Below are 23,720 nucleotides of genomic sequence, written 5' to 3'. Positions count from 1 at the left end.
GACTGCAGATGAAGCCACCATAAAGCTGAAGAAAGACAAACATTGGGTTGGGGGGATGGTTTGACTATGGCTTTAGACATACCGTAGCTTCAGTCTCCTCACTGCCATGTTCTACATGCAGGTTTGGAGGCAAATAACTTAAGTTTCTCTTACCCTCCATTCCTTCTCTGACCTTCACTTTTCTGTAATTCTGTGAGGACTGAATGAGGTAATTTTGTCAAATGCCTGGCACTGTAACTACTAGTTTCTGTCACTGACATCTGTCACACTGCCCTTCCAACATTCCCTTTCCTCCTTCTCTCCTGTAATCTCTCTTGTCATCTTTTCCATGTGTTTGCTGTGGGGATGACTTTGTTTCCCTTCAGACAGAGAAATAGAATAGCCCATGATCCTGTCCTACCCAGCCATGGTGATTGTGCAGGGCTGTGCACACAACCCGAGGCAGCCTTTTGCCACTTACTTGCTGGGGTCTTGTTTGAGGTACCAAGAGCAATTCCCTGCTGGGGATGTGAAGGGGGACAGTACATGATTTGGGACTGCTGGTGGCCATTCTACCTGCCACTTGGAAAGCCCCTATCCATGGGCAAGTGAGAGACACAAGAACTGGTTATGCAATTTGGATAGTACTCAACAGGAATACAGTTAAGCAGAAACTAGCAGGGCCTGGAAACAGGAAAAGTTAGCACTTTGGGGATGTCTTCTGGGTCTCCAGAGTTTAAACAAGTCTGAAGCCAAGTGCACCTGGGCTCTTTTTAATTACATCAACCAGTTCATCTTTTTAAATGGGCTAGAGAGGTATGTTTTGTTGTAGTAGAAGGAGCCTATTATAATTCCCTTTTGTTCTCATGCATTATTTTTATCAGATTAAAGGGAGGGCCTTGGGGGTGCCTGGGTGGCTCAGTCAGTCAATCATCTGTGTTCAGCTCAGGTCATGATCTTAGGGTCCTGGGATCCAGACCAGCAGGCGGGCTTCCTACCCAAAAGGGAGTCTGCTTTCCCTCTGTCCTCTCCCTCTGCCCATGTTCTCTCTCCCTCAAATAAATAAATAAAATCTTTAGAAGAAAAATAAAAGAGAGGGACTTGGTTTTTCCCCCTCTCTTTCTCAAAATAGTTTTTGCCTTGATTCTTTACTACTTAGAAAAATTTCCAAAAATTATACAGAAAAAAACAAAAACCCATACTACTGATGTTTTGGTTGATTCCCTTCTTGCCTCTTTTCTGTACAAAGCTGCATTCATATTGAGAATTCAATTTCAAATTCTGCCTCTATAACCTAATATGCATCATAGCATTGCAAAAGTAGTATATATCCAATGGAGAAAGCTCAGAAAACACAGGGAAGTAAGGACAGAAATTAAATATTACCCACAGATTAATCATTACTGACATTTTGTTTTCTTCTATCTTTCTTTACTTTTCAATTTCAATATCAGGACTCAGTAGTAGACGATATTTTATTAAAAGATATATTCTCTCTCACTACTTATAAGACATTTTAAAATGGCTTTTGGGGCACCTGGGTGGCTCAGTCGGTTAAGCGGCTGCCTTTGGCTCAGGTCATGATCCCAGTGTCCTCGGATCAGGCTCCTTGCTCAGCAGAGAGCCTGCTTCTCCCTCTCTCTCTGCCTGCCACTCTGCCTACATGTGCTCTCTCTCTCTCTGTCAAATAAATAAATAAATAAATAGTCCTTTAAAAAAAAAAGACATTTTAAATGGTTTCATCAAATGAATGTGCCATAATTTAATTTATTAAATAACCTATTGAATTTATTAAATTATTTAATTTATCCATTGTTGGGCATTTGTTTTAAAAATATTATTTTAATTTTGTGCAAAAGTATTTCCATTTTACAGTCTGAAAAGCAGAATCACTAAGTCAATGCTCAGAAGTATTTTAAGTCAATTAAAAGTATTATCGAACTGCTCTCCAGAAAATTTGTAATAAGTTCCACTCCTACCAATAATTTATGAAGTAGCTTGATAAACACCCCTTTGGTAGCTGCATAGGATTTCTTATCTATAGAATGACTTCAGATGCTCATTTTCATGTGACAAGATATTTCCAATTTTTCACTACTATAAATAAAACTAAAAAAGAAAGATGTTTGTACGTAAAATCTTTGTATCCACTTCACACTTCTCTAGGTGATTCCAAAAAGCAAATTTTAACCAAAGGGTATAAATATTTTCAAAGTCGTTGATCCTTACTGATGTCAAATTGTTTTCCAGAATCACGGTATTAATCTATACTTCCACCCATAAAGTGTGAGAAATGGTTTCCAACCCCACTAACATGACATGTCGCCGCCATCAAAGCAAAACAACCCAACAGCAAAATATCTAAAAATATTTACTCCTTTGAAAGGTGTTACAGCAATGTTTTAATTTCTTTGATTATAAGTGAAGTTTAATATTTTTTCATATAGTCTTACTTTTACTTGGGTGTGAACTATCTATTTACATCCCTTTCTCTTTTTACCTCTTTGTGTTTTCCTGCAGGGTCTGCGCAAGTTCTTTACATGGAGGCTACTGACCTATCATCTCCCATGTGTGGACCAGAGATTCATTTTATGTTGTTTCTATTCTGTTTCACATATGCTTTTCTGCATTAGGACGCTGGACTTCCCCTGCTAAGTATGGCCATCTGCATTAACCTGTGCCCTGTCTCCACGCGGGGAGGCAGCACAGAACGTGGGCTAAGATCCAGAGTGCCTTCTCCTGGGATAACAGTGTCTACCTTTCAGGACTATTGTGAAGAGTGACTGATACCACAGACATCATACAGTTTCTTATGCCTTGCCCATAGCGAGTTCTCACCACTGTTTTATTTATTTTCCTTGACTATCATTTAACCTAGAACTTTATTTTATTTTTTTAAAAGATTTTATTTATTTATTTGACAGATAGACATTACAAGTAGGCAGAGAGGCAGGCAGAAAGAGAGCTAGAGGAGGAAGTGGGCTCCCTGCTGAACAGAGAGTCCGATGTGGGGCTTGATCCCAGGACCCTGGGATCACGACCTAAGCTGAAGGCAGAGGCTTTTAACCCACTGAGCCACCCAGATGTCCCTAACCTAGAATTTTATTAATGATATTTTTTGATGTGAAGAAATTACAAGGGTTAATGTTGTCAAATACAACTTTTTTTTCCATTATGAATCTCCATTTTTATACTTATAAGGCATTTTCATAGCTCATTTAAATATCTCCAGGTATTTACTCAAAAGGAAATATGTGCGTGTGTGTATGTATATATATGTATATATTTAAAGATTTTAACATGAATGTTCATAGTGGCTTTATTTGTAATAGTAAAAACCTGGAAACCACCCTAATGTCCATCAATGGATTAATGGACAAACAATAACCAAACACAGCAATAAAAATGAGCGTATTCGTGATTCATGCAACGACAAGGTTGAATCTGACAAAGGAGTATGCTCTGTATGATTCCAAATAGGAAACACTAGAAAACGCAAACTATTTTATGATGACCAAAAGGGGTCCTGTGCTTGCTTGGGAATGAGGAGGGGGTGAGAGGGCGGCATTACCAAGGGGCACAGAAAATTTGGGGATGATGGAGATGCTCACTATCTGGATTCTAGAGGTGGTTTAAAGGGTGTACACATTAGGTCAAAACATACTGATTCATACACTGTCAATAAGGGGTCATTGTCAATTATATCTTGATAGAGCTGTTTTAAAAATTCCTCTATACTTTTTTCTAATTCCCATAGTTTGATTTATTATCAGTATTTAAGTCTAATCTAGTTGGAATTTATTTATTTATTTATTTATTTATTTGAAATTTTATTTATTTGACAGACAGAGATCACAAGTAGGCAGTGAGGCAGGCAGAGAGGGAGGAGGAAGCAGGCTCCCCGCTGAGCAGAGAGATATGGGGCTCGATCCCAGGACCCTGAGATCATGATCTGAACTGAAGGCAGAGGCTTGAACCCACTGAGCTACCCAGGTGCCCCTCTAGTTGGAATTTATATTGTAGTATGAATGAAGACCTTCTCCTTCCCCATAAGACTTAAACTAATCATAATCATCATCCCTATTGATACGTACTGCCTTGTCTAGCATATATTAACACGTACGCCAGTATTTGTCTACACCCTAGGGTTTTCTCTATATCAATACCGTCTTTAATTATAGTTCAGCTTAATTATAATGATAGCTTTGTAATATATTTACTAGCTGCTAAGAAAAGCTACCCTTCGTCTTCATTCTCTTTTTGCCTAACCCTAATCCTCAACGAGAGTCTCAGACCTTAGCATTTCTGTCAAAAGAGAACATTCAAACCCAAAGGATTCCTTTAAGACCATTTTCAAATGGTATTATTTGTTTATTACCAAAGGTAGTAAACGTTGCAATTCAGAACGGTTTCTTGTATGTTTTAAGGAAAAGGATAAGCAGGAGGAAGGCCGAATGGAAGCAACGCTCAGGGAAGTAGGGACCCTCAGTGTTGGCAAGTTGGAAACACCTGTCGCTGAGGGGCAGCCCCTCTGGCTTTGTTTCTCCTGCTGAGACTTTAACGTAAGTTCTGTTGGGGAATCAGCCAGGGGCAAGAGTATTTTTGATATTTCTGGGAGAGAAGAAAGATGGCTACACTCACGAGCAGTGGTAAAGAAGACTGTGTAGTACGAAGGACAAACACACACCTAAGAACAGAACAGGACACTATGCTGGTAGGATAAAATAATATATTGTTGTGTTGTTGGGTGACTACCGGAGAGACTAGTTTGGAGGCTCCTAATAATTGCCTTTTATGAGTTTTACACAGGCATAAAGCATCTGCCTTGTTGTCTTCTGGTTTTGGCCATTTGAATTATTTAAAATCCACTCATGTAGATGTTGGAGGGGACAGCCTTTCCTTAAACTAAAAAGAATTGCGTCTCATTTTTATTCACTTTAGCTTCCCACACTGGGAATTACAATTTCTGAGTATTCTCTTTATTCCATAGTGATTTTTTCATCAGATGTTTACAAATCAAAGTGATTACTTGTGAGAGTACAAAGAGACAATAACAAGGTGGTTAACACTTATTAAATGCCTACTGTGTACATAAACTACCTTGAAGTATGAAGAAGAAAGAGGATGCAATCTGAATTATCTGAATAAATGCAAGAGCTCTTCATTTGTAATAGAAGTCTTTTAAAAGGCAAATTGCTATCACTGAGGTGATTTTTGCATCTGAAGTTAAGAGGGACTTCCAGTGAACAGCATGTAATAGTAAGTCAGTAAATTAAAATCTATGCTTTGCTGGCTAATTCAGTGCCTCCAAGAAATTCATTCATTCATTTTTAAGAGGAGGATAATGGTGTCATCTCCCTTGCAAGATTATTAGGAGATTCAAATGTAATGCCACCGAAATACTGTACAAACAGTAGATCACATATACATGTTAGTCATTATGGTTAATAAAAGCTTATTACTTCTCCAGATAATAAATGACACATAACATTTGCAGATATTACTTTGGAAATACTGTGAATCATAACATTATTCACATAGTCCCTAAATGTTCAAAGAAACTATGGCCATCTAAGGTCATGGAGATGTAGTCATCTGAGATGAAGGTTCCATAGAGGAGGATAATATCTAAAGACAGATTTTCCCACCTTGTCCCCCAGCCTGCCCTTCCCTAAGTAGCAGAGTGGAGGGAGATCTGCTGGTCTCCTGCGTCATCCTTTTATGGGGGGTGGTACCTAGCACACCTGCCCGGTGACATCATTGGCTAAAACACTAGTCATAGATAGACAAAGGGGGCTATGGGAGTGACAGATGCAGAAGACAAGGGAACTCCCGGTCACCCATCCTGAGGCCTTCCCTTGCTCGCTCTCTTCTGCAATCCCCTGACTCCTTCTAGAGTTCTCACATTTCTGCCTCCCTGAGCCATGGCGTCCTCAAACCTTCACTGCTCATTTTTCATGCACAGTCCGCAGCACTACCATTCTCTCCAGGAATCCCATGAACAGAGCTGTCCTTTCACTGTCTCTGTCTACAATGAATGGTAATCTTTAATTTTGCATCTGTTGACATTCTTACTTCAGTTAGACTGCAAGTCACCTCATTTTCCATTAAATTATTCTGTACAGAGGAGGACAGCCCACTACCCCCAACTAACCCATGTTATAGGGAAAACACATCAGAACTCAAGTTTCTGTTTGACTTTGTTCTAGGGTCTGGTTGGGTTGAGTTCTGCCCAGGACCACCTGCATGACCTTGGGAACTCTATTACTAATCCATTCTGTTATGACCACACCTTTCCAGCCTCTGGCCTGATTCTTTTTCCTGCCTCCTCCCCAACCCCCCGACTAACTCCCTTAGGTTATACAAATGTCAGACTACAATGAACAAATTGACATATTATGCAAATACCAAGCAAGGAAGGGAATTTTGCTTGCTGGCATTAAGAATTAAGACCGTTAGCTGCAGTCATTCTCTACCAAAAGGGCAGAGCCGTGTAGATGTGTATATGGAACACTTCTATGAGGCACATTTTTTGAGGTGAAAACTTCAAGTGCCTGTCAGACTGATAATGTTTGAGTAAAAAGAGGGTTCCTCCAATTTATAATGGGCATGCTTGTCAACAAAGCTTTACTCAAACTTACATGAGAATAAAACCAAAGCTGCCCTAACAACCTTACTATTTCTGAGCAGTGTGGTGTAGAATGATATAAATATCAGAACATCTTCTAAATCTTATTACAGAATAATAATTGCTAGCAGCTTTAGGAATTTTCTGTATGTCAAGTGCTCTGTAAGTACTTTATAGGTATTATCCCCTTTTCATATAATAGGCTTTACATAGATTAAGGGTAGACAAGATGGCATAGTGGTTGACCCCACTAACTACAGCTCTCTTATTAACTGTAAACCCTTGGGGAGATTGGTTAACCTCTCTGCCCTTTCATGCATAATCTTAAAGGTGATATATAACAAAAGGCTCATGGGGTTGTTGCAATGATTAACAGAGATAAGAACTGTATATATTCAGTGACTTCTATGTGCTAGGTATTGTTCTCTAAATGAGGATTCATTAACTTGAAATTAGATAAGTAAACTTGGGGTGCCTGCGAGACTCATTGGTTAGGTGACTGCCTTCAGCTCAGGTTATGACCCTGGGTCCTGGGATTGAGCGCTGAGGAGGGCTCCCTGCTCCGTAGGAAGTCTGCTTCTCTCTCCTGCTGTCCCTCCCTCTGCTTGAGCTCCCGTGTTTTCGCTCTCTCTCTCTCTGTCAAATGAATTAAGAAAAAATCTTTAAAAAAAATGAATAAACTAAACACACTGCAAATAGTATCTGGCATTTAGAAAGTGTGCTCCTTTATTACATCAGAGAATGCGCAGAACACTCACATGACGTGCTCTGTGTGTGCTCGTGCATGTTTGGGTTTTCTACTGCTGTCCAACATCCTGGAAAGAACTACATGGTCAGTACCTTGCTATTCTCTGCTATTCCCTCCTTATCCTCTTTGGTTGATCCTTCTGACAGCCAGGCTGCTGCGCATCCTCTCAGGCCAGACCCCTGTTCTTCTTTCAGCTCTCTGTATTGTCAAGACCACATTCACCTCCTCCACTTCATTCTGCATTTCTCAACACTCTTTTCCGACCACAGTGATCATAAGACTTCGGAAGAAATCAATAGTAACTTCTTGGAAAACAGTGGAGGCCCTGATGCTGGAAGTAACAGCTTCTACTATCTTTCCAATCCATAAGTGAACCGGGATATACAGCCAAGAGAAAAAAAAAAAAAAAAATCCACCTCAATGGGTAAAGGCAAGAGAATAATAATGTTCCGAAGTCAGAAGTTCATTTAGAAGACCTGCTTCCACAACAATAAAGGAAACGGCATTTTGACCTTTCTAAATGAGCTCTAGTTATATATTCTAAAAATCCTATGTGTTGGAAAGAAAAAAATTCACTATATGCCCTTATTAAAGAACATTAAGGTTTTAATGAAAGGGATACTTTCATAAAGGGATTATTTCATAAATATAAAGTTATATTTCCATTATATCACATCTCCAAACAATATTGTGATGTGCCACATGCTTCAAGAATACAGATGACAGGAAGTGGCACTTATTTCCAACAAGGGTGATTTGTACAAGTTGGTCTTGTTAGGAAAACTTGCATATTACGAGATAAGCTCTGTTTCCTTGGCCACAATAATCTTGCTGTAGCGCTGCATGCGGTAATTGACAATTTTCAAGGGGGCTTAAAAAATAAGTCAGATGTTCTCTACCTGACTCACTGTAAAGACAGACAATTGCCAAAACCCCTCTCAAATCAACTCCTTTTCAAATTCTACTTTCCCGCCCTGAGGTCAGAATGGCCCTCCCTCACCCTTGTTCTAAACTGCGCCATTAACTTCTTCCCTTATGTCTGAAGACAGCTAGTCTGTCTTCCTCCTAGTCTATTTTCTACCTTGCTCCTGGTATGACTTTTCTCAGACGGCTTCCCAGAGTATCCAGGATAAAGCAGTTTAAATTCCATAGAAGAGAGATGAGACTACTCAGTGTGGTTTAACAGGGCTGCCCCTGGCCTGACATCCTCGTTTGGCAATCATTGGCAGTGCAATTTTCTCATCAATAAATTAGGGCAGTATTTGCTTCATAGGGTTGTGGCGAGAATTAAATAATGCATGAAAAATGCTTAATCTAATGCTTAGTGGCCCGTATATGGTTACTGCGATTACAGTGATAATGATGGTGACAATGATGTAAGGATGAAGTCATGATGACGGTGACGAAGGTGGTGGTGACGGCAGTGGTGATGGCAGTGGTGACAGTGGTGGTGATGGTGATCTGGTCCCTGAACACTTTCTGAGTTCTGTTCTCGTTACACCTTCACGACTAGCTTACATTTTTGGAGATTTCCGATTCTCACCTTTCCCTGATTTTTCCCAACTGTTCCCTCTCTATAGATCTTTTTTTCCCTAGTCTCCTATTTAATGCTCACTATTTTTAAAGTTTTTCCCAATGCTTCCTTCTACACAAACCACTTTTTCACCCCTTCTCTGTAACATCTGGTCTGTGTCATATGATTGCTAATCATATTCCAAGGAAACTTTGAATCTAGGGACTCTAGACTGTTGTTATGTTTTCAATGTCAAATCCAGAGTCTGAATGTGAAATAATAGAAAAGAGATATTGGTCTCCGTCCCTAGGCCCTGGCACAGAGCTCCTAAAACCCTTGTAATTTCCTAAGTGATAAGAACATCAGGAGCATCTTTTGTTCTAATTTTGGTGCTTATCCCTGGCACCTGATACAAAGCTCCTAAAGACTTTGGAATTTTCCAGGTGATAGGAGTAAGTGTCTTTGTTCTAAGGGTGAATCTTGGATAGCTTTGGGATGGGGCTGGTCACCAGAAAGACCAAGTCATGAGGAGGAGCTTGGAACTTTCAACTCCATCCCCATTCTCTAGGGACAATGATTCATGACTGACTGTGTCCAAACTGATGAAGCCTCCATAAAAAATCCCCAAAGTGTGGGGTTTGGGGAGCTTCTGGGTTGGTGAATACACCCCTGTGACAGGCACGGGGTGCACCCCAACTCCACAGGGACAGAAGTGCCTGCCCTCAGAACTCTTCTGGAACTCAGCCTGTGTATCTCTTCATCTGGTTGTTCATTGGTATTGTTTCTTGCAGTCTCTGTTATGCAATAAAACAGCAAACATTAAGTAAGTATTTCCTTGAGTTCTGTGAGCTGTTCTAGCAAATGATTAAATCTGAGGAGGGGGTCATGGAAACTTTTGAAAGGGTCAGAAAGGCCAATTGGTCAGAAACACAGGTGATAACCTGGACTTATCACTGGCATATGAGTTAGGTGGGAACGACAGTCCTGTGAGACTGAGACCTGCTCCTGTGGGATCTGACAGTAACTCCAGGCAGTTAGAATTGTTTGGAGTAGGAAATCTACACATCTGGTGTCAGAAGTATTGTAAGAGTGGTAGTAGTGTGAGAATAAAGAAAAACAAAGTATTTTTTTTTTTTTTTTTTTTACACATGATACATAAATTCAACTTGTGTTTTCCTTTTGGCAAGTGAAACAATGAGTGAACATTAGAATTCTTAAGTGAGCAAGGCTAAAGAATATTTGAGACCAAGACTTCTCTGAACAATCTTGAACTTGTAGTCACAGAATTAAAGGATCTCCCTGTTAAGTATTTCTTTGAATGAAAGGAAAATTTCACAAAGATATTTACCTTCTTGCCCTTTATCACCCTTATTCATCAGAGATGTCTGAAATGAACCCCTGCATTAAAAAAAAGACCCAATTTGTTGTCCTTAATTCTAGAGCCACACTGTCCAGTAAGAGACTGCTAATCACAGATGGCTATTTGAATTTAAATTACTTAGTATTAAATAAAATTAAATATACAGTTCCTCAAAGACACTGGCCATATTTTGAGGGCTCAACTACAGGTGATTAGTAGTTACCATTGGACAGTGCAGACATAGACCATGGAAGGTTCTTTTTTTCATACTTACTTATTTATTTTAGAGAAAGATTGCAAAAATGTGTGTGTGCCGGGTGGGGAGGGGCAAAGGGAGAGCGAATCCTCAAGCAGACTACTTGTTGAGCGTGGAACCCAAACTGGGCTTGACACGGGCCTCAATCCCATGACACTGAGATCATGATCTGAGCTGAAATCAAGAGTCAGATGCTTAATGGACTGACCCACCCAAGCACCCCATCATGGAAGGTTCTACTGACCAACACTGCACTAGAGCTCTGCCCACTGCACTACACCTAAAGGCTGGTTTACATTTGAGACCAATTATCCTCTGCTCATCCTTATGTAAGCAGAAATTTCTTTTGACTAATTTTTGAACAATAATAATTGGGAAGTATATTCTATCCAAAATATTTTACTGCTTTTCTATCATAGTCAAGGCATTCCAGGTTTTACCATTTGGCATTTCCTTCTGGTGCAATTGTAACAATATACCCTTTCTCTTCCATTTGATATTGGACTTTTTATTTGCAAGATCAGTTGTGAAGACAAATGCAAATAAATGGATAAAGGGACCCACAGATGTTTTTATTTTCTACTTCATAACATTAATATTTTAATAATGCCTTATATTTCTATATTTACATTATTTCAACGGGTCCATAGCAGCACTCAGGCATTCTGAGTCTTAAACCAGCCAAGGCCCTTTTCTCTATATTATGCCGCCTATTCATGTTTTATACTAAAGAGTAGAGAAGTGGAACAGTTCGATAAGCATATGGCCATGTCTCTGACTTCTTTTGGCTTTATAGCTATCAGAGCAGAAATATAAGCTGGTGTGTTTGTTACTTTCTCAGGTCTTTTTTTTTTCTTCTTCTTCAGAATGGCTGCCCTTGTTTACACATAAACAGCATAACAATAAAGAAACCTGTAAATATATGTTTGACTATTTATTTTGTTAGGATATTTTCCTTGTAGTAGAACTGTTGGGTCCAAAGGTATGTAATTAAAGCCTTTAATACACATTGCCATGTTGGCCCTACCCTCTTCCAAAAGTATCAATTTGTACTTTCAATAGGATTGTATGCGAGCTTGCATTTTCCACACCCTCCCTAACATTGGGTATTATCTCCCTCTCTTCCTCCTGCTTCTCTCTTTTAAAAAGATTTGCTAAGGATTAAATGATAGTTGTTTTATTTGTAGGTATTTTAAAAATAACTATTTTTATATAACGTGAAAGGACAATCCATGAAAGAAATAATTGATGAGCTAGGCTTCATTAAAATTAAAAACTTCTGCTCTGTGAAAGACAATCTCAAGAGAATGAGAAGACAAGCCACAGACTGGAAGAATAAATTTGCAAAAGACACATCAGATAAAGGACTGTTATCAAAGATATACAAAGAACTCTTAAAATCAACAATAAAAAAGCAAACAGCTCAATTAAAATATGGGCCAATGACCCAAAACAAACACTTTACCAAAGAAGATATACAGATGGCAAATAGGCATATGAAAAGATGTTCACATAATATGTTACTAGGAAGAGGCAAATTAAAACAACAATGAGATATCACTGTACAAGTACTAGAATGCTCAAAGTCCAGAACACCAACACCACCAAATACTGGTGACGTGTGGACTAATAGGAATACTCGTTCATAGCTGGTGGGAATTCAAAATGGTACAACCACTTAAGAAGACAGTGTGGAAGTTTCTTACAAAACTAAACATCTCTTACCATATGACTCAGCAATCATACTCCTCGTTATTTCCCAAAGGAGTTGAAAACTTATGCCTATACAAAACCCTGAACATGGATTAAGACTTAATCATAACCGCCCAAACTTGGAAGCAACCAAGATGTCCTTCAGTAGGTGAATGAATAAATAAACTGTGATACATCCAGACAATGTAGTATTATTCAGTGCTAAAAAGAAATGAGCTATCAAGACATGACATGATATGACACAAAGGAACCTTAAATGTGTATTACTAAGTAGAGGAAGCCAATCTGAGAAGGCTACATGATATATGATTCCAATTATATGACATTCTGGCAAAAGGCAAAGCTATAGAGACAATAAAAAGATCAGTGGTTTCCTGGAAAGAGGGTGGAGTAGGGAGAGATAAAAAGGCAGAGCACAGAGGATTTTTAGGACACTGAAAATACTCTGTGTGATGTTATAATAATGGATAGATATCATTATACATTTGTCCAGACCCACAGGATGGACAATGTCATGAGTGAACCCTGAGGTAAACTATGATCTTTTCATGATTATGATGTATCAGTGTAGGTTCATCCTTGGTAAAAAATGTACAATTCTGGTAAGTCATGTTGATAATAGTAGAAGCTATCCAGATGTGTAATAACTTTTCATGTAACCATTCCTTTGTGATTTCTGCCTTTGCAAACATGCTTTTCCATCTCAAGTTCCATATTTTCTTCTACTACTTTATATATACCACATTACATGTTGGAATTGTCAATCCATATGGCATTTTCTTTCATATGAAGGTAGGTAGAGGCAAAAAAAAAAAAAGGAGTATAATTTTCTCCCAAAGAAGCCAAATTAATAGATTTCAGACATAAAACATTGTTATTTATTTAGAACAAATCATTTAAGGGGGCTCCTGGGTGGCTCAGTCAGTTAAATGTCCAACTCTTGATTTTAAACCAGCTTCTAATCTCGGGGTTGTGAGACTGGGCCCCATGTCAAGCTTCACATGCAGTGGTAGTCTGCTTGAGATGCTCTCTCTCCTTCTCCCTCTGTTACTCCCCCGGTTGTGTGCATGCCCTCTCTTTTTCTCTCTTTCTCAAAATAAATAAATAAATTTAGAATTTAAAAAGATGATTGAAATATTAAAGTAGTGTCAACAGTGAATATTTATAATATGCATGCCAGGTAGTGGGGAATTACTATAATAATATTACTTTAAAATTTATCAGGCTAATACTATGAGAATGGAACCAGTTGATTATTCCCTTTTTGTACACTAAAACAAATTATTCACTACCAGCAATGAGCTTACTCTTTTACTGTCACACTGCACAATTATTGGTAAATTTAATTGTTACTGATGAAAGCCTCTATTGCTTATTGAACAAAGTCAACATCCTTTATAATAAGCTCTGATGAAACTATAGGAGACTCACCTATTGTTAGAGGTTTTTAAATGTTATTAATGGAATTAATTAAATTAGAAAGTAAATATCTGAAAATCATACCCCCATTAGAAATTTCTACTTTTTTTTTTAAAGATTTTATTCATTTATTTGAGAGAGAGAGTGTGCATGAGAGAGAGCACAAGTGGGGGGAAGGGATAGAAAGAAGCAGACTCCCCAATGAGCAGAGAGGCCAACACGGGACTTGATCCCAGGACCCTGGGATCATGACTTGAGCTGAAGGCAGACGCTTAAACAACTGAGCAACCCAAACACCTCAGGAATTTCTGTTTTCTTTTTAGAAACATTGGCCTTTTACACTATACAGGGCTTAGTGCTTTATAATAAAGTCCATTTTATTCCCTGAATTAATCATTATGGCCACTATCATCATGATCATCATCATGGTGTCATTACTTTTTTTTTTCATATGAAACATTTAAGAATATTTTTTAAAAGTCCAATTCGTTTTATGCAAAAATTACGTGGTTGTCAATAATAAAATACACTTTAGTGAAGTTATAGGTTTAAAAATAGCAATACCTAAAAATGGAACTTTACTTTAGAAATATTGTCTTGGGGTTCAACAGTTACCATTAATTTTATTGAAGAAGCTATAATAGTCACTACAATTCTTCTTCATCATGCCTCTGTTGAACATCTATCTCCTTAATAGAGGTAGATGTAGATAATTAGCTGTTTGTCTGAGAGGTTAGGGAGTTCTAGAAATTAAAGCTAAAATGCTCAGAAACACATCCAATCATTCAAAATGAACAATAAAGCATGATTTAAAGAGATGTTGACAAAAATACGATTTAATTAAAACACCTTGGCAACATTTCTAATTTAAAAATGAGCATATCAAAAATCATTTCACATCCTAAGAATGTAAGTATCAAAACAACTAGAAAAGAAACTTCCTTAAAGCCATTATGGAACACAGTGTAGAGGTTTCTCAAAAAACTAAAAATAGAACTACCATATGATCCAGCAATATCTTTTCTGAGTGTATCCACAAAGGAAGTTAAATAAGTCCATGGAAGAGATATCTGTGCTCCGATGCTCACTGCAGCATTATTCACAATAACCAAGATATGGAAATGATGTAAGTGTTATTGACATATGAATGGATAAAGACATGGTGGTATACTCATACAATGGAGTATTTGTAAAGGAGATTATGCCATGTGCAACAACATGAATGAACCTTAAAGACATTATACTAAGTGAAATAAGCCAGACACAGAAAGAAAAATACCGCATGTTCTTACTTACATGGGGAATCTAAAAAAGTCAAATACATTGAAGCAGAGGGTAGAATGGTGGTTACCAGAGATGGGGAGGTGGGGGGGAATGAGGAAATGTTGGTCAGCAGGTACAACTTTGCAGTTATGTGGGATAAATAAGTCTAGAAAGCTAATGTATAGCATAATGACTATAGGTAATAATACTGTATTACTGCACACTGGAAATTTGCTAAGAGAGTAGATCTCAAGTGCTCTTACCACATACCAAAAAGCAGTACCTAGGTGAGGAAAAGATACATTAATTAGCTTGACTGTGGTAATCATTTCACTATGTATATGTGTGTACCGAATCATGTTGTACAACTTAAATATATAGTTATTATTTAAAAAACAAAACTTAAAAGGATCTTGCATTATATGGACCTCTCAGTTATGTAGACCTGAGAAACGGACATGTACATATGGCCTAGTGTCAGGTGTATATAAAGATCACAGAAATCTGGGTATATATTCATTTTTACACACATCTCACTCTAATGTCTCAGCCGGATGATATCTTAGCCCATAACAGTAGGACAGAGTCAATAGGAACTGCCGGAACTGAAAAATAGTTATCTGTCATTCCAGTTCTAGAACGGATCTAGGCCTGATCGAGTATTTCAAATACGGGATAGTGGAATGCTAGTACTTTTCAGTAATTCCACCTCATCCACCTACTCCATCTCTCTTCTTTTATGAAGAGAGATTTAACCCATGCCAGCACAGCTGGGAAAGAAGATAGCTTGGTTAAGAGATCATTTACATGTTTATCTTTACTTCTCATCTGTCTCTCTTGTGTTCTCTTTGTGTCTCTCTCTGACTTTCTCTCCCTTATTCTTTGCCCCCCTCCCTCTTTTATTTTTCCTTTAATATATCACTTTCTACCTCAGATATTGTCAGTATTGAGAACTTCACACTTTAAAATATGTTGCCATCTTTCACTCCTTCTTGGGAACTTATTCTTAACTAATAACAACTTATGCTTGTGAAAATATTTGATGTTTCAGAGCTGATGCTCATAGCTTGTTCTATATGCCAAACAACACAGGGTAAAAGGAAAGAATAATTTCAGACACAATACGGGCATTTTACGCATGTTCACTGTTAGTATAACGCTTTTGATATGTGTTATCATAGAAATAGTGCCCTCTATTCGCAATTATGGCCAAAATAATTGTTTTGAAAAGTAATTATAACTCCTTGCTCTAATTTAGAAGATGACCCAGATGTATAAAAACCAGAGAGACAAAGGAAATAACAATGAAAACCACAGAGGCTGAATGGGTTTCAGAAAATCTGTTTCCCTTTTTGAAGAAAGAATGATATATGGCCAAACTTGGGATCATTTGCTTGGCTTGTATCCAAATCAGTCTAGTGGCAAATAACTGATTTTAGCCAGGAAAATACTACTTTCTCTGATGAAAACACTCCAGGTAGAGAGTGAATCCACCTGAGAAATGGGGGAGGGTGTGGGTGTGGGAGGTGGGGGAGTGGAGGGTTGGAGGGGGGGGGGGTGTCTGTTCCTGTTTTGGTCAGGCTTTGTCCCTAAAGCTACCAGGACAACTTTGTTCTATTTGTTCTGAGTCCAGAAAAGCTGGCTGGGTTAGCCCAGCTAAAAAAAAACCTGAAGTAAATCCTAATGTCTTAAGAGAAAGACCAGACATCAAACATCAAGTAGAAACCGTGGAGTAGGCAGGAGTAAGTTACTAGTCAAGACATTTTCTGGTCCTCTAAATTGCTCTGGGGATATCAAAAAGCCACTTCTTTTGAAGCGAGCTGCTAGGGGGCCAAGTAAACAACGCAGGAGGAGGCTTCTGAGCTCTGGGAATGGCTGCTTCCCCACGCCACCCTGCATTGTTTACATTCAGCTCTCTCCAGCCTCCAAGCTAGAGTTCACTTTATGCTAACCCGTATTGTATTTGCTTCTATTTTTAAATCCTCCGAGGCACACAGAACCACAGTGCCTGAAAGGACAGAATACTAATGGAAATAAAATATGCTGTAAAAACTATAGATAACACCGAACCGCTCCTGTGAGTTGAGGCTGGCAGGAATATGATGCAAGAGGAACAAATGCACAGATAGGAGAAATACACAAAATAACATGTGGGAAGACTTTGTCCTCTGGCTTAATTTAGTATACTGGACAAAACAGCTTAGGACCCCGGATGCCGCTCATCAGGTGTCCTCTCGGAAAAGGGGACCATTTTCAAAGATCAAAGCAAGGAAGCACTTTGCCCAAGTTTTACATTGACCCGAAGACTCAAATTACGGCATTCTTCCTACTTCTTTCCAGCTTTCCTTCTTTTATTTGCACGCGCACCCTCACACACACTACCAAAGAACTAGAGAAATTCACAACATTTCAGACATTCAAATTAATAAAGGGTGAAATCGGAGGGGAGGGAGCTGGGGGTGGGAGGGGGACAGGAGAAATTTGTCCTGTGCCCATGGAGGGCTGCAGGGGGTGGGGGCGCCGGTGACATTCCACGCAGCAAGTTATGCTCCTGCAACAGAAGAGTTCAGTTTCATAGATTCGGTGGTGCCTTACCTGGTTTTGTAGTGAACTGCACGAACTTGCCCCTAATTCTTCCCCTAAAGTCCTACATATGCTGAGAGCCATAGTATTTGACCTTACACATTTCCACAGAAGAAACTCCAAAGCAACCTTTAACTTCAGTAAAACGCTGTGTTCATTCTTCCCCTTGTGCTCAACACACAGCAATCTAATACACCTCATCATGTGGTCCGTTACCATGGTAGCAATGAATCCAGCTGCTGAAATACAAAAGACTGACAAAAAGTTGCCTTTTTCCCCCTCCACCCACCCTCACAAAGTCAGAGTTTTGTGGTTTTTTTTTTTTTTTTTTCTGTATGACAAGTCTAATTTGAATATGTTTCTGGTGCTGACTCAACTTCGTGAGCAAGGAAGAAAAAAATAAAAAAGATAAACGAACAGCAGAGGTGTAAGAATAAGAGGTCCCCCAAAGCCTTTAAACAAACAAAATAACTATATGCATTCTTCAGTCGCCACTAATCCAAGATACTGGTCATTAGCTGCTACTTCTTCCAACCAAGTATTTTTGCCAGTTACTAACTCAATAGAGAAATGCAGCAATGATCTCACAGCCCCTTTAAATATATATATAAAAGTGAAATAATACAGCCAACATGGATGCTGAAAGCACGGCATCAGGGTAGGAAGGGCTAGTCTCAAAGTGTTTTCCTAGAGCAAACTTCTAATCACAGCTCAGAGATGGGAGGTAAAATTCTCCCTCTTCTTTTCATCTAACCCTGTGTTTAACCATTACTTAAACAGATTAAGTGTCAGTCCTATTTCAAGTGATCATAGATTTGGATCTGCGGTGACACAGCCTGGTAGAATGAACCAAACCATACTTGGGGGCTCTATCTTAAGGGTAGGAATTTTGGAGTTAGGACAACAGCAACTCTGAAGAGTCCTGCCCCATCCCCCTAAACCCATGGCTATGTAATTATGATTTAAGGAACCACCTTTGGTTTATTCCCAGTACTTAAGGAAGCCTGACGGGAGGCCTGGGCAACAGGCTTGACCTCTCGTCAGCTGCAGTCTCTCCTTCCCACCATGGACATCCTTCATAGCTACCACTTTCTACCCTCCAGCCAGCAGCTACTTTATCCCTGGGGTTCTCACTGCCACTCCCCTGCTTCCCCAGATTTGCTTACTTTCCAAATTTAGCTCATATTTCAGAATAATTCATTGACATATCTGTTCTCTTTTTTTCGACATGGACCCGCCCAGGAAGGGGAATGGGGTCTTACTCATCTTTGCCTATCATGTAACACTAGCAAAGTGTTTGGAATAAGGTAGGGCTCACTGGGTATTGCTTGAATGGATGAAGCAAGGGATGAAAGCTCTGTGTCAGCACAGTGAAGGAAAGCTCAGCTCCTCCATCGTTGTGCTCATAGCATTCTCTGTGGTGGTTCAACCCCTGAGGGGTTTGCACAGGCTCTTCCTTATTATTCCACGCTGCAAAGGGAGGCAGGCAACAGTAGCTCTTAGGAAGAGCACCCAGGAAATTACTCGGATGTGGGTTTGAAGTTCTACCCAGGCTAGCTTTGTGATCTTGGATAGACCATTTAAACTCTCTAAACCCTGTTAAAATTTTGTAAAATTTGTACTTTAAAGAGTTATGACAAGAAATTAAATGAGATAACCCAAGGAAAATACTAAGCACTGTGCTTGAAACATAGTAAGTGCTCAATAAATTACCACTAGTGTTGTTTAGCCAAATTGTTTATGAGTTTTGAACAAGAAGGATGACAAGAAAGCTCATTGACTCCTGACTTTCCCTTGCTGATAAAACTGTCACTTTCAACCACATACACATTTTCAATTATATGCTTCATAATATGAGCATAATACAGTGACCATTTTAGACAACCAGCCTGGATTGCCTGCTCCTACTTAAAAAGCATCTAGAGGAGCTGACCAGTCAAAAGGTTTTAACATATTCCCAGTGTGAAAAGGACTGTAAAAAGAGTATTAAAGTTGGTCAATTAAAAAAATCTTTTTAATATGAAAAACACGAAATAAAGCAGTTCATTTTGATATTTATATCGAATTTTCAATAAGTGGCTTATATGTTACTAGCAGGTTTTTTTCAAATCAAAATGAGGTATAAAGAATTGCCATCATAAAGAGCCTAAGAATAGAAATTATGTACAGAGATTACATTTTTAACAGTTTACAGGTGTTAGCTTAACAGCAGCCTTTGAAAGGTCACCTTGATCCTGATCCTTAACAGGGCCTATAAAGGGCTCACCACTACAGACTTCTTAGTTGCTTTTCTCCAGTCATCTAACTCAGGAAATGACCAGACACCAAAGCCAGCTACATGGAAAAATTAGCATGAAAATCCCTTTGAAGCCTTGCAGTGCAAAGCAGCAGCCAGGGTTAAAAAAAACAAAATAAAAACAATAAAACCCAAACCAAGAAACACCACCAACAACAACAAAACAAAAACCTATGGTGGAGATAAAGAACTTTCATGGCAGAAAGTTACTATAAAGAATAAAATGAATGTTGTGCTTTGTGAGATTTCTCTATCATTAAAAAAAAAATCCCTACAACAAACCAGTAGAGATTATTAAAATAGCTTTGGTACTGGGTACAACTCTGAAAAATCCTTCAACGTTGTGACTCATGATGACACAGTCCTATAAAGCATGTAAGTGAGGCAGAACAGGCAAAAAAAAAAAAAAAAAAAAGGCAAGAAGCATATACTCTGGAAAGTCAGAGCCCCTTAATCCTTCAGGACAGTTGATGAAGGAAAGACGAATGGAACCACGATTTCAATAATTCATAATTACTCTCATGTGTGGCTTAATTGAAAAGAAACTCACTGCTTGTCTTCACTTCTTCAGGAGGCTTTACTTTGTGTCTTTTTCCTCCTACAGATTGGTTAGGCATCTCACGGTTCCTCATTTTGTAAACTGAAGAGCCCACCATTTATCTAGTTAATGGAAACTATTCCTAGAGCATAACTACCATTAGCATACCACTTTTGTCAGATGTTAAGCAACTTGTCTGATTCTCTCTCTTAAGCATTAGGGAAATATGATGTCAATATGTTTGGTTTCACAAGGTCTCAAATCCCCCTTTTGCAAATGTTAAAATTAACTTCTTGCTCAGTGGGAACAAAATTTGTAACATGATCCATGCTGGTGTGACCCACTTAATTTCATATGAAGAATCCAATCACCGAGGGAAAAATAGTCTTTGAGACATAATGCTTCAGAACGTACCCTGGGAAGATGTGCCAAGCCCAGGGGGACGCATAGACCTGGGAGAGAGCTTATAAGATTGTTAGCTTCACCACTCTCTCTTCAGACACAAGGGCACCTAAAATCCCACAAACTCAAGGTAACAATGTGGGCTCAGAGGTCACACCCTTGAGTTAAGCAGCAAGGCTACCAAAAACAAAAACAAAAAAAACCCCAAACAAAGAAACAAACAAAATAAACCAAACCAAAACAAACTGGCTGCTAATGTCAGTTAAATTAAAAACAAGACAAAGACAATTTGAACCTCTGCAAAATCTATTTTTTTCAGGTCACATCTTAAAATTGTTATTTTATAATACCACAAAGAGCTTTACTGTCAGGGCACTAGTTTAAATCAAATAGGAGAGCTTGTTCACAGCAACAACATAAAAGATTGTGATCTATTGAATATTTTTTGCAGGCACATAGTTTCTTGGGCTGCTTTGAGCGGCTGACCTAAAAAATATTAATCGGATTAGTATCTGTTCTACTCATGAAAATTTCTTATGAAAGAACAAGGCTATTGCAAGGCATCTTGGTTTATATAACTCAATATCAAGATATTCTATTTCCCCCTTAAGATGTTTTCAAAACACGCACTCCTCTTTTGAATTGTATTAACGGGGCTATAAATATCTGTGTCTAAATAGCACTGTGAAATTGATGGCTACACATTCTACAGGTAACTTATTGGGATCCCCCAATCATTTTGTTTTGTTCACATATAGAAATTTATTCCCAAATTTCTGCGTTTGGATTCGTCATCTCTTCAAAATTCACAATTATAGTCTGGATTCTTCCTTAGTGAAAAACACACTTGGTTTTTAAACTTAACAGTAAAAGTGACATCACTTGCCCATTTTCTCACTGAAAGGTAGTATCACAAATCCAATGCAGGGAAGTTGAAAAATATAGAAAGATTTATGAAATAACATTAAAAACACATATAATTTAACTATCAGAGATAACCAGTATTGACATTGTGATGTATTTCTTAATTTTATGTACTAAAAATCCTGGATAATTTTGACTACAGTTTTCTTCTGCTTAAAGAAAGACATGCAAAATAAACACAGTATGATATTACAGATTCGTGGAAAATATTTCTTTTTAATAATTTTTTAATTTTTTTATAGACATATATTTTTATCCCCAGGGGTACAGGTCTGTGAATCGCCAGATTTACACACTTCACAGCACTCACCAAAACACATACCCTCCCCAATGTCCATAACCCCACCCCCCTTCTCCCAACCTCCCTCCCCCCAGCAACCCTCAGTTTGTTTTGTGAGATTAAGAGTCACATATGGTTTGTCTCCCTCCCAATCCCATCTTGTTTCACTGATTCTTCTCCTACCTACTTAAGCCCCCATGTTGCATCACCACTTCCTCATATCAGGGAGATCATATGATAGTTGTCTTTCTCTGCTTGACTTATTTCGCTAAGCATGATACGCTCTAGTTCCATCCATGTTGTCGCAAATGGCAAGATTTCAAATTTCTTTTGATGGCTGCATAGTATTCCATTGTGTATATATACCACATCTTCTTGATCCATTCATCTGTTGATGGACATCTAGGTTCTTTCCATAGTTTGGCTATTGTGGACATTGCTGCTATAAACATTCGGGTGCACGTGACCCTTTGATCACTACGTTTGTATCTTTAGTGTAAATACCCAATAGTGCAATTGCTGGGTCATAGGGCAGTTCTATTTTCAACATTTTGAGGAACCTCCATGCTGTTTTCCAGAGTGGCTGCACCAGCTTGCATTCCCACCAACAGTGTAGGAGGGTTCCCCTTTCTCCGCATCCTCGCCAGCATCTGTCATTTCCTGACTTGTTGATTTTAGCCATTCTGACTGGTGTGAGGTGATATCTCATTGTGGTTTTGATTTGTATTTCCCTGATGCTGAGTGACATGGAGCACTTTTTCATGTGTCTGTTGGCCATCTAGGTGTCTTCTTTGGAGAAATGTCTGTTCATGTCCTCTGCCCATTTCTTGATTGGATTATTTGTTCTTTGGGTGTTGAGTTTGCTAAGTTCTTTATAGATTTTGGACACTAGTCCTTTATCTGATATGTAGTTTGCAAATATCTTCTCCCATTCTGTCAGTTGTCTTTTGATTTTGTTAATTGTTTCCTTTGCTGTGCAAAAGCTTTTGATCTTGATGAAATCCCAATAGTTCATTTTTGCCCTTGCTTCCCTTGCCTTTGGCGATGTTCCTAGGAAGATGTTGCTGCGGCTGAGGTCGAAGAGGTAATCGTGGAAAATATTTTTTAATAGTTGCATAAAATTTCACTATTTGGAGATATCAGAATTCACTTAGCCATCCCTCATTGTCAAACATATATTTAGTCTTTTCCAGGTTTCTTTATATAAAACAATATATCTTTGTATGGACATTTTGGGTTATATCTTGGGTTATTCCCTTAGAATAGGTTCCTGTGCAGGAGGGGGAATTACTGAGTTTAAGTTAGAAAATTTAAGTATAGAATTTTATTTTTTTCTTATTTAAGCATAGCATTTTGGAATTGGAAGACCCATCCTTATAATTCAATGGAATATTTCGTTTTATTGACAAGGAAACTGAGGTGAGATGACTGGCTCAAAGTCCTGCTACGAATTCTTCCCATGCAAGAACCAGACAGAAGATCTTTGTGAGTCCGCTCAGCTTTCTCTCATTTCACCCTGCTGACTCTCAAAGAGAATTCATCTCTGAGGTGCTCCTTCCCAGTGCTGGTTTGGTGTCCTCTGTGAAACTCCACCAATGTGCTCCAGAGTCTGAGGCAGGAGTGGGAGTTCCATGGAGGTGGATAACACAGTTTTATTTTTTATTTTTCTGTCAGAGAGAATCCACATGGTGGCATTGCTACAGTCACCTTTCACTTGATAGTAAAGCAGAGAGGATCCTGAGAAGCAGCAAATATTCCCTCATGTCAAAAATCTGTTCTGAGGAGAACACAGTGAAAAAAGATTCCCAGAGAGTTGAG

At 38.7% G+C, this 23,720-nt stretch overlaps 1 protein-coding gene across 32 annotated transcripts in view; it reads right to left on the bottom strand.

Moving 5' to 3' along the window:
- Positions 1-23,720, bottom strand: part of DTNA (dystrobrevin alpha) — a 356,122-nt gene that overhangs the window by 152,758 nt on the left and 179,644 nt on the right. The window contains exon 1 of one of the 32 annotated variants that reach the window (XM_045065501.1): positions 17,475-17,656. The exons of the other annotated variants lie outside the window; for them this stretch is intronic. The gene's annotated coding sequence lies outside the window, so the exon portion shown is untranslated. Of the gene's footprint in view, positions 1-17,474; positions 17,657-23,720 lie in introns of those variants that run through there. 32 annotated transcript variants of the gene reach the window in all.

Source organism: Mustela putorius, unplaced genomic scaffold (genome assembly GCF_011764305.1).
Source record: "Mustela putorius furo isolate JIRA1106 unplaced genomic scaffold, ASM1176430v1.1 tig00003858_pilon_pilon_pilon, whole genome shotgun sequence".
Classification (NCBI taxonomy): Eukaryota; Metazoa; Chordata; class Mammalia; order Carnivora; family Mustelidae; genus Mustela; species Mustela putorius.
The sequence above is the reverse complement of the archived record's forward strand: the minus strand, read 5'-3'. Positions and strand labels throughout refer to the sequence as shown.